Source organism: Schistocerca cancellata, unplaced genomic scaffold (genome assembly GCF_023864275.1).
Source record: "Schistocerca cancellata isolate TAMUIC-IGC-003103 unplaced genomic scaffold, iqSchCanc2.1 HiC_scaffold_732, whole genome shotgun sequence".
In the NCBI taxonomy this organism is placed as follows: domain Eukaryota; kingdom Metazoa; phylum Arthropoda; class Insecta; order Orthoptera; family Acrididae; genus Schistocerca; species Schistocerca cancellata.
Genome location: NW_026046743.1, coordinates 4155555 through 4161234, shown reverse-complemented (window position 1 = coordinate 4161234; position 5680 = coordinate 4155555). Strand labels below are relative to the sequence as shown.

The window sequence follows — 5680 nt, the reverse complement described above, 5'->3', positions numbered from 1 at the left end:
GTATCATCACGGTGCAGTATGCCAAAAACCGATAGATGGCACTGTTAGATTTGTAATACAACAATGAACCAATAAACGGCGCTGTTAGACTTTTTACCTCTCTGACGGAAGTTCTTTCAGAAGTTTACGTCAGTGGCAGAATTAGGCATCGCAATGTTATCTTTACCAGTAGAAAGAGTGAATTTATTTGACTAGGATATACGGAATTATTGATTACTCTTTGTGTATAAAAGCTTACCGAAATTGCTTTGCTTGTTTCGATAGGTTTTATTTATATGAGTTATTGAATGGGAAGACCAATCTATTGAAAAAGTAGACCTTTTACCAAGTGAGGTTGTTGTTGTTGTTGTTGTTGTTGTTGTTGTTGTGGTCTTCAGTCCTGAGACTCGTTTGATGCAGCTCTCCATGCTACTCAATCCCGTGCAAGCTTCTTCATCTCCCAGTACCTACTGCAACCTACATCCTTCTGAATCTGCTTAGTGTATTCATCTCTTGGTCTCCCCCTACGATTTTTACCCTCCACGCTGCCCTCCAATACTAAATTGGTGATCCCTTGATGCCTCAGAACATGTCCTACCAACCGATCCCTACTTCTGGTCAAGTTCTCTTCTCCCCAATCCTATTCAATACTTCGTCATTAGTTATGTGATCTACCCATCTAATCTTCAGCATTCTTCTGTAGCACCACATTTCGAAAGCTTCTATTCTCTTCTTGTCCAAACTATTTACCGTCCATGTTTCACTTCCATACACTCAATACAAAGACTTCCAGAAATGACCCGATGTTAACAAATTTCTCTTCTTCAGAAACGCTTTCCTTGCCATTGCCAGTCTACATTTTATATCCTTTCTATTTCGACCATCATCAGTTATTTTGCTCCCCAAATAGCAAAACTCCTTTACTACTTTAAGTGTCTCATTTCCTAATCTAATACTCTCAGTTTCACCCGATTTAATTCGACTACATTCCATTATCCTCGTTTTGCTTTTGTTGATGTTCATCTTATACCCTCCCTTCAAGACACCATCCATTCCGTTCAACTGCTCTTCAAAGTCCTTTGCTGTCTCTGACAGAATTACAATGTCATCGGCGAACCTCAAAGTTTTTATTTCTTCTCCATGGATTTTAATACCTACTCCGAATTTTTCTTTTGTTTCCTTTACTGCTTGCTCAATATACAGATTGAATAACATCGGGTAGAGGCTACAACCCTGTCTTACTCCCTTCCCAACCACTGCTTCGCTTTCATGTCCCTCGACTCTTATAACTGCCATCTGGTTTCTGCACAAATTGTAAATAGCCTTACGCTCCCTGTATTTTACCCCTGCCACCTTTAGAATTTGAAAGAGAGTATTCCAGTCAACATTGTCAAAAGCTTTCTCTAAGTCTACAAATACTAGAAATGTAGGTTTGACTTTCCTTAATCTTTCTTCTAAGATAAGTCGTAAGGTCGGTATTGCCTCACGCGTTCCAGTATTTCTACGGAATCCAAACTGATCTTCCCCGAGGTCGGCTTCTACTAGTTTTTCCATTCGTCTGCAAAGAATTCGTGTTAGTATTTTGCAGCTGTGACTTATTAAACTGATTGTTCGGTAATTTTCACATCTGTCAACACCTGCTTTCTTTGGGATTGGAATTATTATATTCTTCTTGAAGTCAGAGGGTATTTCGCCTGTTTCATACTTCTTGCTCACCAGATGGTAGAGTTTTGTCAGGACTGGTTCTCCCAAGGCCGTCAGTGGTTCCAATGGAATGTTGTCTACTCAGGGGGCCTTGTTTCGACTCAGGTCTTTCAGTACTCTGTCAAACTCTTCACGCAGTATCGTATCTCCCAATTCATCTTCATCTACATCCTCTACCATTTCCATAATATTGTCCTCAAGTACATCGCCCTTGTATAGACCCTCTATATACTCCTTCCACCTTTCTGCTTTCCCTTCTTTGCTTAGAACTGGGTTTCCATCTGAGCTCTTGATGTTCATACAAGTGGTTCTCTTATCTCCAAAGGTCTCTTTAATTTTCCTGTAGGCAGTACCTATCTTACCCCTAGTGAGATAAGCCTCTACATCCTTACATTTGTCCTCTAGCCATCCCTGCTTAGCCATTTTGCACTTCCTGTCGATCTCATATTTGAGACGTTTGTATTCCTTTTTGCCTTCTTCATTTACAGCATTTTTATATTTTCTATTTTCATCAATTAAATTCAATATTTCTTCTGTTACCCAAGGATTTCTACTAGCCCTCGTCTTTTTACCTACTTCATCCTCTGCTGCCTTAACTACTTCATCCCTCAAAGCTACCCATTCTTCTTCTACTGTACTGTATCCAGGTCCCATCTCCTTAAATTCCCACCTTTTTGCAGTTTCTTTAGTTTTAATCTACAGGTCATAACCAATAGATTGTGGTCAGAGTCCACATCTGCTCCTGGAAATGTCTTTCAATTTAAAACTTGGTTCCTAAATCTCTGTCTTACCATTATATAATCTATCTGATACCTTTTAGTATCTCCAGGGTTCTTCCATGTATACAACCTTCTATCATGATTCTTAAACCAAGTGTTAGGTATGATTAAGTTGTGCTCTGTGCAAAATTCTACCAGGCAGCTTCCTCTTTCATGTCTTAGCCCCAATCCATATTCACCTACTACGTTTCCTTCTCTCCCTTTTCCTACACTCGAATTCCAATCACCCATGACTATTAAATTTTCGTCTCCCTTCACTATCTGAATAATTTCTTTTATTTCATCATACATTTCTTCAATTTCTTCGTCATCTGCAGAGCTAGTTGGCATATAAACTTGTACTACTGTAGTAGGTGTGGGCTTCGTATCTATCTTGGCCACAATAATGCGTTCACTATGCTGTTTGTAGTAACTTACCCGCATTCCTATTTTTCTATTCATTATTAAACCTACTCCTGCATTACCCCTATTAGACTTTGTGTTTAGAACCCTGTAGTCACCTGACCAGAAGTCTTGTTCCTCCTGCCACCGAACTTCACTAATTACCACTATATCTAACTTTAACCTATCCATTTCTCTTTTTAAATTTTCGAACCTACCTGCCCGATTAAGGGATCTGACATTCCACGCTCCGATCCGTAGAACGCCAGTTTTCTTTCTCCTGATAACGACATCCTCTTGAGTAGTCCCCGCCCGGAGATCCGAAGGGGGGACTATTTTACCTCCGGAATATTTTACCCAAGAGGATGCCATCATCATTTAATCTTACAGTAAAGCTGCATGCCCTCGGGAAAAATTACGGTCGTAGTTTCCCCTTGCTTTCAGCCGTTCGCAGTACCAGCACAGCAAGGCCGTTTTGGTTAATGTTACAAGGACAGATCAGTCAATCATCCAGACTGTTGCCCTTGCAACTACTGAAAAGGCTGCTGCCCCTCTTCAGGAACCACACGTTTGTCTGGCCTCTCAACAGATACCCCTCTGTTGTGGTTGTACCTACGGTACGGCTATCTGTATCGCTGAGGCACGCAAGCCTCCCCACTAACGGCAAGGTCCATGGTTCATGGGGGGGGGGGGGGGGAGACCAACTGAGGTACGGAATCCGAAAAGGAGATAGTTTGCAAAGAGCATTCTTTAACGTCCGTTGCGAAGCACGGCTATATATCCAGTCTCTCAACAAAACTGTAACACACGGTTATTTATAAGTCTATTTGAGGGTTCAGTAGGCAACTGCGTGAAAACTACCAGACATGCAGACAAATGACACGTATCAGTGGACAGAGCAACTTTCCCAGTGTCAGTATGCAATATATGTTATAAATTAGCGTATTACGCAAATGTTCTCGCATTTATTTTTGACAAAATGCATTTATGTAACCGAAGATACATGTTTTGACGATGACTTGCGTTCTGCTCAAGTCTAATAGTTTGTAATACATACGTAGGAGAACAAATCATGCATCCCATACATTGATTTAACTGTTTGCGCTACTATTTTCTGAAGCTTTGTCTGATACTTGTAGTTTTATTGTGCTTTAATCTGTTGCATCTTGTAACACTTGATGATGGCCTAAGGCAGAAATGTAGATGGTGAAATAAAACCTGTTCTACAGTCAAAATGGCGGTTATATGTTTCAAAAAAATTTATGTGACTGTGGCTCCATGCAAAAGTAAAATCATTAACAAGTAAACTATTTTATACGCATCATTGAGTGAGACACTATTTAAGTAATAACGGCTTGGATCGAGGATGTGGACAATGATCTTAGGTGAAACTGTTTTTAGGTTATTTGATACATGAGTACTTGTATGAAGTTCATGTTACAATACTCATTAACATTGACAAAGGACAAGATTAATATCCAACTCTTACTGTCACGAATATTAGACAAATAATAAACGTGGAAAATATCTTACAGTGAAAATTACTCAATTTTTAATGAAGAAACTAAAGTTTCCTGTTACTGATGTCTCATTCAACAACGGTTCCAAACTACGCGCGACTGCAGTACAACTAAATAAAAAATAATACCTTCATTCCTCTTTTTATGTTTTTCTAATTTCATTACATCTCATTTCATTCTAAATCACCAATCTTTCTTCTCTGTTTCACAATATTCAAATACAAATCACTTTACTTAACCACAGATGAACTTAACTTACGAAACTTCCTGGCAGATTAAAACTGTGTGCCCGACCGAGACTCGAACTCGGGACCTTTGCCTTTCGCGGGCAAGTGCTCTACCAACTGAGCTACCGAAGCACGACTCACGCCCGGTACTCACAGCTTTACTTCTGCCAGTACCTCGTCTCCTACCTTCCAAACTTTACAGAAGCTCTCCTGCGAACCTTGCAGAACTAGCACTCCTGAAAGAAAGGATACAGCGGAGACATGGCTTAGCCACAGCCTGGGGAATGTTTCCAGAATGAGATTTTCACTCTGCAGCGGAGTGTGCGCTGATATGAAACTTCCTGGCAGATTAAAGCTGTGAGTACCGGGCGTGAGTCGTGCTTCGGTAGCTCAGTTGGTAGAGCACTTGCCCGCGAATGGCAAAGGTCCCGAGTTCGAGTCTCGGTCGGGCACACAGTTTTAATCTGCCAGGAAGTTTCATATCAGCGCACATTCCACTGCAGAGTGAAAATCTCATTCTGGAAACATCCCCCAGGCTGTGGCTAAGCCATGTCTCCGCTATATCCTTTCTTTCAGGAGTGCTAGTTCTGCAAGGTTCGCAGGAGAGCTTCTGTAAAGTTTGGAAGGTAGGAGACGAGATACTGGCAGAAGTAAAGCTGTGAGTACCGGGCGTGAGTCGTGCTTCGGTAGCTCAGTTGGTAGAGCACTTGCCCGCAAAAGGCAAAGGTCCCGAGTTCGAGTCTCGGTCGGGCACACAGTTTTAATCTGCCAGGAAGTTTCATATCAGCGCACACTCCGCTGCAGAGTGAAAATCTCATTCTGGAACTTAACTTACGTCTACATTGTCGCGAGTCCTTTGCTCGGCGTCTTTCTCACTACTCCTCTAATGACAGAACTCCTGCGCTTCTCACTGTCTGGCACGGATGACAAAACAGTCACATCTTCCATCGACGCAGCTACTGTGACCATAGTGTGCGTAACAAGGAATTAAAATTTTTCGCTTAGCGTTTGAAACCTCCAAAGTATGTAAAAATTATAAAAACTGCAAATAACGAACTCCTGTTTCATGCTGAATGGAATTATTTCGCGC

The 5680-nt window shown here is 41.3% G+C and overlaps 1 non-coding gene across 1 annotated transcript; it reads left to right on the top strand.

Annotated features, from left to right (window-relative positions):
• Positions 1-5269: 5269 nt before the first annotated feature.
• Positions 5270-5344, top strand: Trnal-caa (transfer RNA leucine (anticodon CAA)). The gene has a single exon. It is a non-coding gene; the product is annotated as a tRNA-Leu (tRNA).
• The last annotated feature ends 336 nt before the right edge of the window (positions 5345-5680 follow it).